Source organism: Ostrinia furnacalis, unplaced genomic scaffold, assembly GCF_004193835.3.
Source record: "Ostrinia furnacalis isolate ACB-3 unplaced genomic scaffold, ASM419383v2 OfSCF4490, whole genome shotgun sequence".
In the NCBI taxonomy this organism is placed as follows: Eukaryota; Metazoa; Arthropoda; class Insecta; order Lepidoptera; family Crambidae; genus Ostrinia; species Ostrinia furnacalis.
The window spans coordinates 89353-106651 of NW_021134729.1; the positions used below are offsets into that span (position 1 = coordinate 89353).

General features: G+C 35.4%; 1 protein-coding gene across 2 annotated transcripts in view; it reads right to left on the minus strand.

Annotated features, from left to right (window-relative positions):
• Nucleotides 1-17299, minus strand: part of LOC114359570 (monocarboxylate transporter 3) — a 79769-nt gene that overhangs the window by 21547 nt on the left and 40923 nt on the right. The window contains exon 1 of one of the 2 annotated variants that reach the window (XM_028314009.1): nucleotides 5874-6067. The gene's annotated coding sequence lies outside the window, so the exon portion shown is untranslated. Of the gene's footprint in view, nucleotides 1-5873; nucleotides 6195-17299 lie in introns of those variants that run through there. The other variant, XM_028314011.1, reaches the window with a different exon arrangement.

A 17299-nucleotide genomic window follows, 5' to 3' on the forward strand; every position in this document is an offset into this window, starting at 1 on the left:
CTATGCTTCTAGGAATAAAAATTTACAGTTATTCTTTTCAGCTGTGTGTAATTAATGATTGAAGTAAGCGCATCAAAATTTTCTCTTAAAAATTGACGCGCCATTCAAGTAAGTGATCATTTTTTTTTGTGTGATAGTGAAATACTGATTTTGTTACAATCTTGTATTCTCCATAAGTGCTCTTATTGTGAAATGGTTTAAAATTACGTCGATAGATAATAATAATGGGAAATATTGTATGTCAAAATTACTGGTACCGTACGGTACCGCTAGCCGCTTACCGTGTCTTTTTAATTATTTTATGATTTTTAGTTTTTACTGTATTTATTGGGAAGTATGTGATATATTCAATGGTATATAAGGTATACATGAAGATAAAGTAAAATAGTTTCCTATACTTTACAAAACCATGGGTTTTTATTTATTTTATATGTAACTTACACGAAACATTGGCAGTTTTGGAGGACGATGAAGGTCCCAAAACAAAGCAAATATTTTATAGAACGAACTCGAGATAATTGCAACTCTCGAACAATATTAGAGTATAGGAAATGTTACATGGGGCTAAGTGCAGTGTGCAATGCCAAGCTCCATTCCAAATTTTTTAATATTCAAAGATAAAAATGAATATTCCTTACCCAATATACAGTTTTTTTTTACATTTAATATCACTTCTGTTATTTGCTTGTATATTAATGCATATAATAATAATAATAAAATATATAATTAACCCTATTTTTATAAAGCCCATGATAAAGTTATGTTTTAACAGACTGACACGGTAAGAGGCTAGCGGTACCATATGGTACCAGCATTTTTTTTCTAGATTACAGGTCGGATCATTTTTTTAATGCTTGTATAGCATTATGTAGACCATAATTATAAACATATTTTAAAAAAACAAAAATCGGACACTTTAAGAAAACTCAGTCTATAATGGGTTAACGAAAAAATATTATTATAGGTAACCTGGTTTAAATAAATTAAATGAAACCATCAATCAAGCTAGTAGGATTTATTTTATATTATTTATCAATAATCAAATTCAGAACTTGAATATTCAACTGCAATGTCTGCTCATGAACGCTTCAACTTCTCGGTACTTCTTTTCCAATTCCATAAAATTCAACAATTAGAAAGTGACAAAAATTTTTTAAATAGGTAGTTGAAACAAACCACAGCTAATTTTCGTAGTGGACTGTACTATACGATAAACATGTCAGTCAATTTGACAAACATTATTCAATGAAAATATTGTCCGAACCCTTAGTATTTCTCTTCGACAAATACTTTAACACATTGTGAACCACTTTTCTTTCACGACTATAAAAAGATTTTAGCAATTGAATCCACAAAATCAATTGCGCACATTTAAAATAAAGTTTGTTTACACTTTGACAGCAATAGACTGACATGCAAGGTGACATGTCAATGAAGTTTTCAGTTACTGTTGCCATTAAAATAAATTAGTACCATTAGTTTTCCGCAACATGGCGAGGGTTTTTATGTTCCTGGTCAGGCTATAAGTACCACGGGCGAAGCCGGGGCGGGCAGCTAGTATTATATGTAATATTATTGTTAGAGTATTTTATCTGTAGTTATTACTGTATTTGTGTACATCTATGTTGCATTATGTATGTTTATTATGAGTTATTTTAGTATTGTACGCGCCTTAGCCGCCTCTCACATTGCAGTCTCACTTACTAGGTGTGCTGGAAGAAATTTCTTTTTAGAAATAATCTTTTTGTACGTGAACAATAAACTATAAATAAATAAATAAGAATGACGTCAATTTCGAAACACCCCCTCCCCCCTATCTATCATTTACCGTCATCCGCAGACCAGCCCCCCCCCCCTAATTTAGAATGACGTTGATAACCCAAACAAGCCACTTCTGACATACCAATTAACTACGCTTAGTTTTGGCTTGAAATGTGCGCCGTACTTGGCTACTCGATGTTTGAAACAACTCGCAGACGAGAACAAAAAGTCATTTCCAATAGCTTCTTCTGTTATAGTTTCAGACTTTTATATGGATGATTTGATTCATGGTCAGGACGACGACCTGGAGTTAGCCAAAACAGCCGTTCAAATAGACAACATTTTGAAAGGCGCAAACTTTCACCTAAGAAAATGGAAGTCCAACTCAGAAACTGTAGTGGACCATATTAGAAACTCTACTCATGCACCTACCGATAACAACGAATTAACTTCGCTAGGGTCAGGTACACATAAAGTATTAGGACTCGCGTGGTCAAATGATGACGATAGCATACGGTATAAGTTACAAGTAGAACCAGTACCAACCGACTTAACCAAAAGAAAGGTTTTATCTATAGCCTCTGCCATTTTCGACCCTTTGGGTCTGTTAGGACCCTTAATAATAATTGCGAAATGTTTCATACAACGTTTATGGAAAATTAAAATTAACTGGGACGAAAACCTACCTAACGAGTTTTGTTATGAATGGGAATCATTTTATAACAAATTAAATTATGTAAACTCAATAGTTATTCCGCGACTTGTCCTTATCAGTGATTACATTAAGGCGGAGCTGCACGGATTCTGTGACAGTTCATTGACAGCTTATGGCGCGGCTATCTATGTACGTTCTCTTGATAGGCATGGTAACGTGGTTGTACGATTGCTTTGCGCGAAGTCGCGGGTTGCGCGAAACGAAACAATACCGAAATTAGAATTACGTGCTTGTTTATTGTTAGCCATATTATACAACAAGGTTAATGATGCCCTAAAACAAGAAATACCTAACACATTCTTGTGGTCAGATTCCAGGGTGGCGTTGGCTTGGATAAATTCCAAATCGGACAAATTATCAACCTTCATCAAACATAGAGTCACTGAAATAAATAAATTAACCAATGCGAAGGATTGGTACTGGGTTTGCTCGAGTGACAACCCTGCGGACCTGCTGTCGAGGGGGGTAGAGGCAGATAAACTGCCAGCGTGTTCCCTTTGGTGGCAGGGCCCCGCATGGTTGTCCCAGCCTACGATTCCAGAGAACATTCTATTACAACCCTATTCTTATGATGAGACTTTAAACACAACCAATTGTAACGTTTCTACCAATTCTAGTGATACAATTGATAACAAGTTGTTTGAACGTTGGTCGAACCTCAAGAAGTTAAATCGTTGCTTTGCATTTGTGTTAAGATTTATTCACAATTGTAGAGATCCAAAAAACAAATTAACTACTTCATTGTCAGCCCTAGAGTTGAACGATGCTTTAATCAAATTAATACAATTTGCACAGATTCAGTCGTATGCTACCGAATATAATTTACTTAGTAAAAATAAACAATTACCGAGGTCATCGAACTTATTGTCCTTGAATCCCTTTATTGACGAGGGGGTTATGCGTGTGGGGGGTCGTTTAGGCCAGTCTAACTACAACTACGATAAGAAACACCCCATAATACTACCACGTCACCACCCACTTACAGAGTTGATAGTTGTTGACTTTCATAAGCGATTGTTGCATGCAGGCCCGCAATTATTATTGTCATCCATACGTGAGCAATATTGGCCTGTGCACGGCAAGCAACTAGTAAATAAAATAGTACATAAATGTGTGACGTGTTTCAGAGCTAAGCCTAAGGTAACTACACCGATTATGGGTAACCTACCCCCATCGCGAGTTAACCCTGCACTTCCCTTTGTATTGACAAGCGTTGATTACGCGGGCCCATTTCATATTAGGGACAGGAGAGGACGAGGATTCAAGGCAAGTAAATGCTATATCGCTGTATTTGTGTGCTTAACAACCAAGGCTGTTCACATAGAGCTGGTATCTAGCTTGGAAACCAATAACTTTCTCGCGGCTTTTAAACGATTCATATCCCGTAGGGGAAAACCAAAAGAAATGTTGAGTGATAATGGCACAACATTTCATGGAGCTAACAATGAGCTTAAGGAATTGTATAATTTTCTAAGAGATAGCTTGGATGAGTTTACAACCTCATGCGCTAGTGAGGGGATTATCTGGAAATATCTGCCTGGTTACACCCCGCATATGGGGGGGTTGCATGAGGGGGCTGTAAAGTCTTGTAAATACCATCTGAAACGAGTATTAGGTAATTCTTTGTTGACTTTTGAGGAGTTCGCAACCGTTCTCACTCAAGTAGAATCCATTCTTAATTCTCGGCCCTTGTGTCCGTTGCCTAATTCAGCTAATGATGAAATATTTTGTTTGACGCCAGCCCACTTCTTGATAGGCAGAACACCCATTTCGATACCTGACTATAATTATACAGACGTGCCAATGAGCAGATTGACACACTATCAGCAGTTGCAACAGCTGTACCAAAGCTTTTGGCAGCGTTGGTCGAGGGACTATATTGGACTTCTGCAGACCCGTACCAAGTGGAGGAGCTCAAAGGGCATCAGTCTACGTGATGGCACCATCGTACTCGTGAAGGATGACCGGCTGCCCCCGAACCAATGGAAACTAGGACGCATCGTTAACTGCTGCAAGGGGAAGGACGGAGTCACGAGGGTTGCGGAGATCCACACTTCAGGGGGAGTCATCAAACGCGCGTTCAACAACATTTGTCCACTACCTATAAATGGAATTGATTAATTATTTAAGTTTATTACCTACTAAGTTTCAATATTATCTTAAGTTAATATGTATGTATATTGTTTGTATTAATTTAGAGTCAAGGGTGTACTTACCAATAGTTACTATGTACCTATGTGGGACTTGGTTTGTATTCGTTTAAATAATTTCCTATTGTTTGTTTCAATTACCCACTTAGGATTAGTAGGTATGTGTGAAACCTGGGTGTCTGGTACCTTTTTTCATGGATTAACAAACTTAAATGTATTTCAATTGATTAAACTTATTATTACCAGAGACCTAGATTTTACTGGATAAGGTTTTTTAGTTCTGTATTAATAATGCCTGTGGTGGCAGCATGTCAAGGACATTGACGTAATATATGGACGGCCCCTATGTGGTCGCGATCCTCATCAGTAAGGGACCGAGGAAGAAGAAGTATAATTTTGTAAAAAAGGTTCGCCCCTTTGCGGCCGACGTAAGATGTGTGTGTGTGATGATAATGGATGAATGTTTACCCTTTCAAACAAAAACTACACAGTTTTGATGAAACTTTAGTATTGCATTGTTTATTTAAACAGACATCGTATAGCATATTCTCGTAGGCTATGTGTAACGTTGTCTGAAAACTGAATTTCATTCAAACGATACCCCGGGCAAGAAGATTTTTGAACCTCTTTGCCTGGGTGATCTCTTTTGACCTGTCCTAAGGGTGAGCCACTGGTAGTTATACAGTACGTTTAGAAACCGGATAATTAGAGCCTGCCCCGGATCACTTGGTAATTAAACAGGATGCGTCGGAGAAAGGAACGCATGCATAATTTATAAACAGGATGTTTCTATTGTTTTTCTATGATGAAGAGGCTCCTGAAAAGACGCCGATCCACTTGCAGTGTCAATTTGTCATTAAAACACAATGGTATTACCTCTTGTTCTGCTTCTGTATGCTGCACAAGCTCTTAAGTAAGCCATTTTACTTTAGCTTATTTTTTATCGGATTCGTGGATACTTTTATCGTAAAAAGGCAACTAACGCCTAAAAATTGTAAGATTTCGACATCCGTTGATGAACAGTAAAATAAAAATGCTGATCCATTGCTAATCCTGAGGAATCTAAAACATTTGAATGATGAATCCCTGCGACACAGTTTTGTCCTACTGCAGAGGTCATCGTTTTACTATTGCACGAGCACGGTGCACGAGTATCTTGAGACTTTGTTGTTGTTGTACCAAATAAATTATTATTGTTAATAAAGAATATATTAAACTTGTGTAAATTAATGAAGATTAATAATTACCTTGGGCACCCGCACCGCTCCACGCCTTCGCTTACACTGTACACACTCCCGCGCCGCATCCGCTCGGTGCCGCGCGCCGTCAGTCCCGCGCCCGCATCCACCCTGCCCGTCTCGCTCGCACCCTCAGTCCATCTCACCCACACTAGCTCCCATTCCTGCTAGTCCACCATCCTCTACCCTACGCGTCCCGCCTTCGCATCTAACGTCTAACTACCCACTGTTCACAACAAGTTCAGTTCACTTGTCAAAAGTTTTGTATCCACCATTTCGTTGTCCAATCCATTGAAAGTATTGACACTATTCCACTGCACGCAGAATTATCTGAAAAGAAGGAAAACAATCTATTAGGTAGGTAATCATATTTGAAAGTTTTCATTGTAAACCATAAATTGATCAACAACACAACAACTAATTAGGTAATTGATTTACTTAATCGTTTCAACTTCTTTGTTTTAATCACGAGTAAGTGGAAAACCCAAAATTTCAGATTAATGGTAAACATTTAACAGAATGTTTTCGAACGATTGTTTGAGTTGGTAAATATACTAGAACAGCGAACTATCAACAAAGGTTTTCCGTTATCGTCTACAGATCTGGGAAACCCTATTTTATCCCTCCCATCTCTGACGGGAATAATCGAGTGAAAATCGGAAAATCTGTGTCTTCAATTTCGCCCGCAATTCTTCGGGCCAAGCCACTTTTCATATTCGAACGAGAATTTCGGTGAATCTAAAATGAATGGATCGCTTCATAATTTTGGTTTTATAGACTCTTTTCTACTTTAATATTAACCCTCGCTGTACGAGGTGGGGTGTGACACACCCCAGGCCTATAAAAATCGCCATAATTTTAAAAATGTGCAAGTGCTGAATTTGAAATTCTCAGTAGCTGGAATTATGGCGCTGCTGCTTCGATCAGCGCTGCAAAATCAGTCCAGCGGTGACTACCAACTGAGTTACATGCCTTTAAAGTGCGTGTGGGTGTCACACACCCCACCTGGTACGGGACGTTGTTAAAAAAATTAAAAAATAATTTAACAGTTTTGGTATAATTTATATATTTTTAGCTTTGTTAATTGAATAAAATTCAATACAAATAATATTTTTCGTAATTTTCACGGAATCTGAAATTTTCAAGCACTTTTAGTCAAATGAGATGACATTTAGTGCGAACCTGGAAGTTTAGTACTGAGATCCGAAGATGTATGTGAACATACACTTATGGGCTACAATTTATACTTGGTGATACAATTTATGGGCTACTGAAATGGAACAGCATATTTTATAAATAAATAAAATTGTTACGCTCCCATTTTATGCATTGAGCATACTCATTTTCTTTCATCAGAATTGTAATAAATTGAAAACCGTTAATCAAAACAAATTTATACCCTTCCAGTTTTTAATTTACTTTTAAATTATAAGTAAATATCTTGTACTTTGTTAAACAAAACGGTTGTCACAATTAAAGGCACTAATTATAAATTATACATAAGAAACTGATTCCTCAATTACAAGAACAACGGAAATTGTGTCTTTTTGTTATTTTATGATAAAAATGTTATAATACACATTTTCAGCTCAGAGCTTTTCTTACACCTAATTAGCATACGTAAATAATCAATATTAAATATAAATTCCACGTAAAAAAATGTTCAATGAAAATTTTATCACTTTGTATATTGGGGTATGTCATACCCCACCTGGTACGGGACGTAACTTTTAGTCACCTCGTACACGGAGGGTTAATACCAGGATGTATTAGCCTAATAAGCAATTTATTATACAGTCAGTTTAATCTCAAAAGAAATAATGTCTACACAAAAGCGGGGCTTAGCGTAAGCAGCCCACTCGCTGGTCTGAGTAACTCGCCTAAGTAATTCCAAGTAGAAATCAAACTTCAAACTTCGTCTAAATCCCTTTAATACTCCTTGCAGTATGATTAAAACTCGAAGCAGATATTAACTTTTTATTGAGGTTAAAATGATTCTAGAAAAGAATTCAGAAACTTATACAGGTAAATTCAGCACTAGAGTAATGAGAGAAATAAGAAAAATAGAAAAAGCTTTTAAAATATTATAGTACCTACCTATTCAGCATTAAAATGGTTGACAAGTAAGTAAAAAATTTTTTATAAACTTTTTTGTAAAACATGTAAATGCAACAGCACAATTTACATCGAATAACAAGATTTAAATTAGTCAAATTAATTTTAAATTCCAAAGTATCGTCACGAGATGTGTTTTATAATATTTAACTCACACAATTTATTACAGAGACACTCAAATATCGGATATAGAGCACATTCGAGTACCTCTCCTATATTAACTTCGTTTTCATCTTATAAATATAAATTCCTTTTTCATAACGAGTGAAATCTTTCATGTTTTTCCTGAAATGAGCGCCGTAATATTCAGGCGGCGCGTGTCCGACACTTGTTTGCGATACTGTGTACTGGACTAGGGAGATATTAAAATGAGTATCAACCTTCTTGGGTATAATTAAAATCGTTTGGAAGACGTGACGATACGGAACAGAAGTTACTATGTGCTTTTGTATTGAGCGGTGATTTTCATGCAATCATACTATATAAAATGGCTTATTGAAAAGTATGTTGATATTGTTGTGTCGATTTTTAATCAAAATTACTTACTACGATGTAAGCCGAGTGTTACAATTTCATACGTTTTGCATGGTCGACCTTAAGCCGGACCATACACTTATTTGATGATTAATAAGTTAGCTGTAATAAAAATTTAACTTTAAGTAAAATTGTATGTGCATTTTGTATTCATTACTATATTAGTCTCTCAGTAAATCTTAATAATGAAATAATGTTCGTACGAGTACAATAAATCATCAATTTGTGGAGAATATTATATCACACCAAACGTAGCCAAATACCAATAACAAAGCCGTACTAACTGCGAATGTGATTGTTAACGCTTTCATTTGCCAAAAGCCCCCAGAACATTGTGCGATTTAAATTCAATGGCCATTGCGGAGCTTATTTCGTAAGATATACACCGGTTGCTACAACCTAACACAATGGTCTCATTAGGTATTCTAGCTAGAGCATTCAACATCAGCAAGGACTATGGCAAAAGAAATTTAATTTCCAGCGTTCCTTCTTCCTCATCATGCAAAGTATATTTTAATAGCCTTTCCCCGGAAGATTGGCCGCCATAGCGGAACTAGCGAGGCGTTCATTTGAGTCCGTAAAATGCAATTTTAGTTAAAAATCTGATAAAGTTACGGAGGTTGAAGCAAAATAAAAGCTAATTATTTTATTGAAAAAGAAGTTTACTAGACCCAAGCATGGATAATGAAAATGAATATGATATTTTTCCTTGGCGAGTCAGCCAGAAAGTTAAAAAATCTATTAAAGAAGTCTTTTGATTCCAATTTAATTTTAGGTTCCTTAGAATAGGCACTATTATGTAAAATAAAAAAATCCACTAGGTATGTAAATTATCGCATAACTTTTTCGTTGATTGAGATGCATATAAAAATCTACGCCTTTTTAGAAACCTAATAAAAATAGAGCGAATCGTAAGTGAGCTCTCTGATGATAGTCAAAGTAACTTAATAAGTCTCTCGGCGATATTGAAACCTACTAAAAAGCCTGACGACAGGCCGGCAGGTCGTTAGAACTTGAAACCTTACTGAGGGAAGCTTCAAAGATAACTTTTACGGTCATACTTTGATCAGAAATTGATATTTACTCGTACTTATAAGAGTAAAGTCTTATTAATAGAACTGATAAGATCAGATGTATCTGATGTTCTGCGAAATATACAGGTTTTGAACGTGTGTTATACTTATACCATATTTTGATAACCAGGGTCATGACCACAACGTTACAAATCACTGGACGGAAAATACAAAGCTCTTCTCAGGTATTTTTCCACAAAATAATATTTATTCTGTACCTACACACAGAAGACTTTGGTATATTTCTTAAATAGCAACGTAAAAATTTAAATCAAATCGAATAATTCTGATAAAAATAAGTAAACACACGACGTTATTAGTAGACGTGATTTGGTAAAAGCTTTTTATATTACACTCATCCTCATAATGTAGTTGACGTAATCGTGTAAGCAAATATAAGAACACGTGTTCCATTAAATGAGACATAAAATGATAAAATATAGCCAACGTTCAGTGGAAATAATACTCTTGCAAATAAAAACGATGTCAACACATCCGACGCTGTAGGAAAATTAGTCGTGGCCAACAAATCACGGGAGGTCGTATATTTTGAGGGTATTTTTATTGCGCTGCAATAAAGGTCAAATTGCTTGAAAAAATTTAGAGCGCAAAGACAATTAATTTGTCGGAGCGCCTTCAGGTCTCGGTTTAAGACATCTGGACACTTGGGTTATTTATTGGGACTATTATTCAGGAATGGCGCCAGCTGTGACGTCACACGTGCCGATGGACGGTTTTTCCGCCAGTTCTAGCCTCTAAAATGATTACCATGATTCATTCTGCTCATCTCGTTAACCTTAATGGTCGGATGATTTGTGGACGCAATTCGCCAGCTATTATTTATTTAAGTGGGCGCCGAGTGGTATATTGAATTGGAAAGATACAAAAATGAGATGGTTTCGCAGAAACGTGTACTAACATTTCTTTCATACTGAAAATGCAACTTACAGTTTTACAAACTTTGAACATTAATTTTACTTAATTAGTTTTCGTTGTGTAATTTTTAAGAGACTGTTTCTTGTTTGCAGTAAGTATCTACTTATTAGATTTAAATCAAGAGTAGTTTTAAAACTCATACGTAATATGTTTTTTTAAATTTCTTTCTCTAGCGGTTAATGCTCAAAAAAGTTTTATCCCGAGCAAATCATAAACCGTGATTTGGTACTGTTTTAATAAAAATTCGCAAACTTCCTTTTGGGGCTTTGAATAAATTCAAAATGTCAACGGGCATAATGAGAAATTCGCTATTTTTATGGGTAATCAACGTTCCACTGCGATGCCAAAGCTTTTTATTCTTTTTGTTTCATAATATCTCCCGAGGCGTGCGGATTTGTCGCGAAAACTTTTCTTTCACCAAAAGGTTGTTAAATTACTGGAGTTCAGAAAAAGTCATTTGAAAACTCGAAAAGTTGATCCCATGCGTGCTATCATCACTGAAATGGAGACACAAAATGAAGGAGTATTAGCAAGCTCTTAATAACAAAAAAAAGTACTTATGTTCTTGTGCTTTATAAGCTTCCGTATTTTAACATTTTTAAAGACTCAGAAATAAAATCAATGAGCATAGGCAGTGATGTCGGATGAAAAAATCGAAGCGAATACGCAATCTTTAACTTATTTTTCGTTGATGTAGAGAAAAATAAAGTACAGACTACAGCAAGTCAAGCTATACACAGTGGCTTCTTATGCCGTTGTAATACAGGTTATTTTGCAACAAAAGTGTCTGATGTGCTGTTGACTGTACCTAACGAGCCGAATATGCGAAATATTGTAAGTACCGAGCTTTTATTGGTGTTTTACAGCTTTCGTTATTATTCTGGGAAAGCGCTCTTCACCGCTCTCAATGTAAACAGCTCGCGACCTCGATTGTCATGGCTAATCAAACAATTTATTGAAATATGATAAATCTAATATTAATAAAAGTCAGATTATTACACCATTTATGACTAAAAACGGCTGGATCTAATTTAACGATCGTTGATTTGTAGGCTTCATCTGCGCCACGAACCTACCTAGCAATACCTAACTATAAATTTACGAAAAGAAAATTATAAAGGAAATTATTTTTTAAATAAATGTGGTCTGGAACTCGGCCATCTTCCTCAATTGAAGCTCACGTCAAGCACAACTATTAGCTTTATCTTCATTAAATAAAGAAGTCTTGCTTGATCAAACACATTTTCATGCGTCGAAAGAAATCGTGACATTTTACGACGGTCCCTATGATAAAGATCTTTACAATGTGTATGTTTTTGTTCATTAATAAATGCTCGTGCACAATAAATGTCTTTACGAGCCCCACACCACAACCACATTCGAGGTAATGGAAACATTAAATGAATCTCCGAACGTAATAGTGTAATAACATTATCACGAACTCAGCCCGGGCATAATGAGCGCATGGCAACACTCAAATATCTAATCAAGGTCGTTATGACCCGGATTTATGATTATTAAAGTCGGAAGGAGTGTTAAGAGAGCAAAGATTTAGGGGAAATGGATCTGATGGGCCATAACTTCTTGCCGTAAAGTATCGGTAAACGTGTGTTTATCGCCGATCATATATCGGAGGTTACTCGAGAATTCTACGGTGGCTGCGTGTATGCTTTATTTATGATTGCATTGTATTTCAGATGGTTATTGCAATAACGCTCTGTGGTTTCATATTGTTTATTGAATGTAAAAGAATAGGTTTTGAATAAAGAATTTTTTTGTGCTATGGACAGTGCCAAATAAACAATCTATTCCATTCTATTCTAAATGCTTTAAATTGACAATTAGGTACAATACGAACTGTGTGATGTCTTCACAGACGATTTCTGATGAGCAATCATAAGAACCACACAAATAAGCTGAGGTATTTGCGTGAATAAAATATATTTTCTGTCTGCTCCGAAATAGAAATCAAGACCTCGCATGATTATTGGATACTTTTTCTTTTAAAAAGTCCTGTTACTAACCGGATCTAGACTTTAATCACAACACAGTAGCATAAATGTGTGCGTAGCGTGTAAGTTAAAATAGATTATCTTACGTAACGAGTTCCAGTAGAGTCACAATCAAAAGATTGTCCCAATAAACAATAATTTGAAAGGGGCGGTACTGCCCCGCCCCTCGACTGAACAATGAGATATCTAGACGCACTCCCACGCACCTGTCCAATCTACACCTTATATTTTAATGCCACCGCATTATGAGCATGTCGCTCAAGAAATTACGTTGACGCTAGTTACAATGCGCAATGAATGAACTACTTTATATTAGGCTCGGTCTCCACCAAAGCAAAAGAGAGAGGAGATGTGTTAGAAATAACCAATCAGATTTCCAAACCGAAGCTTTTTGACCACAATGAGAATCACACCTGATGGTAAGTGAGATGCAGCCTAGGATGGTAGGTACATGTGTTACGGTCAAAATGATAAATGTGAAAATTATGAATAATCGCCGGTTATTATGAATAATTACCGCATGATTTGGTAAATGTGATTAATATGAGGTCATTTATGTGTGTATAAAACTAAATAACCTATTTTTCACTTTAAATCAAAACATTATGTTATAGGCATCATGGAAAAGTAATATTATGCAAGAAACATTCCAAACTCATTATGCCAAATTATATTAATATATGATATTAAAACGTTCAAAAGTTTGGCTGTACACGAGCACGTACACAAGATGTTGTTCTCTTTTATGAAATTTGTTAGTACTAAGATCGAATTATTAAATAATCACTGTTAAATGTGATTAATTTATCACTTTTACCGCGACTGACGGTAATTATTCATAATAACCGGTTATTATGAATAATTTTCAATTTATCACATTAACCGTAACACATGTACATAGCTGCCCTGTGGCTGAGCAGAGAGGATTATGTGGAAACAATGAAATCTGAATGGTTATTGAAAACCTAACTCCTTTCGTCTCCTCTCTTCTCCGCTTTGGTGGATGCCGGGTCTTATCCCCGGTTTAATAAACTTTTAAAATTGCATATTGCGAAATTTTGTAATGATTTTTCAATAATGAAGCTCTTTGCTTGATGAGGAAATGTCGCTCAATGAAATGTAAATTAAGATTCGCCGCATGAAAATTATACCCCGATAACGCGTTGATTTTATGGAGATACGGCTGGCTGCTCTTAAACATAACATAAAGTGCAAAAAGCCCCAAGATCGATTATCGGATGGTACCTACTTCGGGGCCATATACGGAACAAAACCTTTCTAAATTGGCTTAGTTTGATTCAACGGAGAGACGCCTTCGGCATTTTGTTGTTTTGTAGATAATAGGACAAACATGATGTAGGTACTTATTTTGAGTACATGGCCTTTGGTGATGTATTACGTGTACTTATTTATGAAAATGATACTGACACGGATATCTCGATTTACATACTGGTAGAATGCGTAAGTGGCCACAAGTCACTAAAGCCTAAGTTCTAGTCGGAGTGTACTAAATCAATGAACCTTGATCCTTTAATAAACAATTTACTACGCTATAAAAGGAAAAAAAGTTACTATTGACTCAATACTCAGCAGAAAAAAAGAATTCCGTGATAATATGAGCCTTAACTCCTTTAAAATAGAGCCGTAATAAACAGACATCGCTTCACTCTTTTACTCCATCACTGATTTTTAAAAATCTGTCTATTGCACAGAAACAAAAAAGGATCGACAAGAGCAGAACCGTTAATTTATAACTTTTTAAAAGTTGTGATCGTTAAAAGATTCTCTGCTGCCAGTTACGTTAAGGATGGACGGATTGTTTCGAAGCGTACTCGTACAACTAGATAACCGATACTATAAAGTTTATGAAAATCAATTTGCGGTGGAGTTAATAACTTCAAAACGTTATTAAACTTCGCGCTAATGCAGTGTTGAAGTTCATTAACTCAGTATTTCTGCAGGCTTCTGGCACAATGGGCGATGAAAAGTCACTTTGAGGGATTCATTGTCTGAGTTTGTATGTAAAGAAACCGCGTAAAGGCTTTCTGTGTGGCTGTAAATAAACAAAGTCAGCTTAAAACGCTTGGATTAGCGGCAATGCTTACTTGGAACTTTGGAATTAATGAAGGAAGTACATATACGAGAATTAGCATTTGCCTCTGTTTACATTTACTTAATTAAGAATATTGTGGCGGTATTTGATCTATTTCAATATATTTATTTAATTAATATGTTTAACTTATTTACTTCATTAATTGCCTACACCCAACTTGCTTGAAAATCATTAATTTGTAATTCAATTGATTCATCATAATTTTCACTTAAATGTATTATAAAACTGTTTTTACTGTTCGTAGAATTTATGCATAAATCTTAGAAATTAAACAGCTGATAAATATAAAGTCATGTTCTTGACCTTAGTGCAATAAATAAATGAATAACTGAGCTGGCAAAAACACTTTTACAACGCAGGATTAGAATACAAACGAGATTTATTATGAAGTCTAGACATTCACCGCAGACAGATGAAAATGATTTTCATAAAGAAATGCAACCAGCAACTTTCCTAATTACTTCGAAGCCTTAGATTAATAAAACCTAGATAGATAGTCAGTGCACGAAAGGTGAGGCAGATTTTAGTAAGCCAGAATGGCTTACTCGTAAACGTCACATGAACTGTCAAAGTGAAAAATTGGTAAACACGTCCGACGACTTTTAATTAATTAAGACGGTTTGTGCTGTGAAAGGGTGTCTAAATACATCAGAAAAACTGAAGAAAGTGACCAGTGTTACATTTCATAAGTAAGTACTACGATTCGACGCGTATTTTGCTTGAATTTGGCTTTCAAAAATTAAATACGGGAATGATACCAGTTCAATATTAGGGTGCATTTCCACTGAAGCGAAGCGAAGTAGTAATAGGTATGTACCTATCAATTTTTTATTACGTCTCTAAATAAATTGCGTAGGCATTACGAAACCGTAGATATTGAATTCCAATTTCTATCCTTTTTTAAATTTCTAGTTTAACGCGGATGATTCGCCTCGGTTCGTTGGAAAAGTCCCCCGCTATTACACTAATGAAAATACACTTATTTACCTACTTATGTAGCTAGATTTTGTTTCTCCCAGCGCGTAGTACCTATTAACATGACGTAACATCGTACATACTCACGACACGAGTGATAATTTTTGGTAACGTAGGTTTAGTGTAATCTAACCTTTATGTGTGTGAACGTTGAATGAATGCGCGCGGCCATTGTTCGTACTCGTATGAATGAAATGAGTAAAGAAAGAGAGAGAGGCAGTGAGTGAAGACAGGATGGTTGTAAAAATAATATCTTTTTTTTGTTAGGAAAAGTAAAAATAAAAACTAGCCTGAATTTTTTTTTTAAAACACTTGGGTTGTATTTGTATGATTTTATTAGATGCGTTGGTAAAGTATGACCAGTACAAAAAATAACACCTTACATTTAAATGGTTATTGCATCTGGTACAGTTTATTGCCAAAACGCACAACATTTCACTGAATGAAATGAAATATTTAACATGAAGTGTTTAAAATATCAATTGCAACTACCTACTTATGTCTGTTTGACAAATAAAGCACAGAAGGCTGCTTTAGAATTGATTTAGATTGACTGAGAATGTATGCAATTGCCTTAAATAGTACTTAGAACTTCACTGTGTATGTTGGTGAGATAAACATCAGCGGTCCTTCTTTAATGAACATTATCTATTACGACATGATGTTGTGATCGTACCGCCTGATTATGTTCTGAGAATGTGTCATTGTGCTATTCCTTTAAAGTAGGCCACAAAACTGCATAATTACTATTAAAGAAAAAAATATATCGGATGCGATTGCGGTCAAATACCTGGCTTGTTCTGCATAAAAATATGTTGCTGATGAAAAAGATTATTTCACAACTGTAGTTTATAGTATTAGGTTATTAGGTACCTACACAACATGAGAAGTAATATCTTACACTAGCTGACCCGGCGAACTTTGTTCCGCCTTAATGGTAATAAATGAGCAGACTTTTTTTATTTCGAACGGGATAAAAAGTATCCTATGTCCTTCTCCTGGCTCTAAAATACCTCCCTGACAATTTTCAGCTAAATCGGTTCAGCCGTTCTTGAGTTATAAGTGGAGTAACTAACACGACTTTCTTTTATATATACAGGGTGGAAACGATAAGTGATCTCACTCCATTATTTCTAAACTATACAAGATATCAAAAAACTAGTTACTGATCCTGAAAGTGCTTCATGAGGTCTATTAAATGGTACCAATAATAGGTTACAGAATAAACTGGACCTATCCGAAAATTCAATATTTCCGACTTCCATACATTTGGTACAGCCTCATAATATTAAAAACTACACAGGATATCGTAAAAGTGGTTACTGATCTTAAAAGTGCTTCACGAGCTCTATCTAACGGTATCAATATTAAGTTACAGAATAAACTGGATCTATCCAAAAAATCAATGTTTCCATCTTCCATACATTTAGTACTATGACTGTCATGGCACTCATCTCTGGATAATATTATAGCAAGTAAAGCCTAAAAATAATGTTCTTTATAAGTAATTTTAAATAAGAATGCAATTTATGAGTTTATTTTAAGTTTATTATTTAATTTTTAAAAATACGCTTCTAAATTATAATATTGTGTAGTTGGGTTGGCATACATTTAGTATGGAAGCTGGAAACATTAAATTTTCAGATAGTTTCCGTTAATTTTGTTACCTGTTATTGG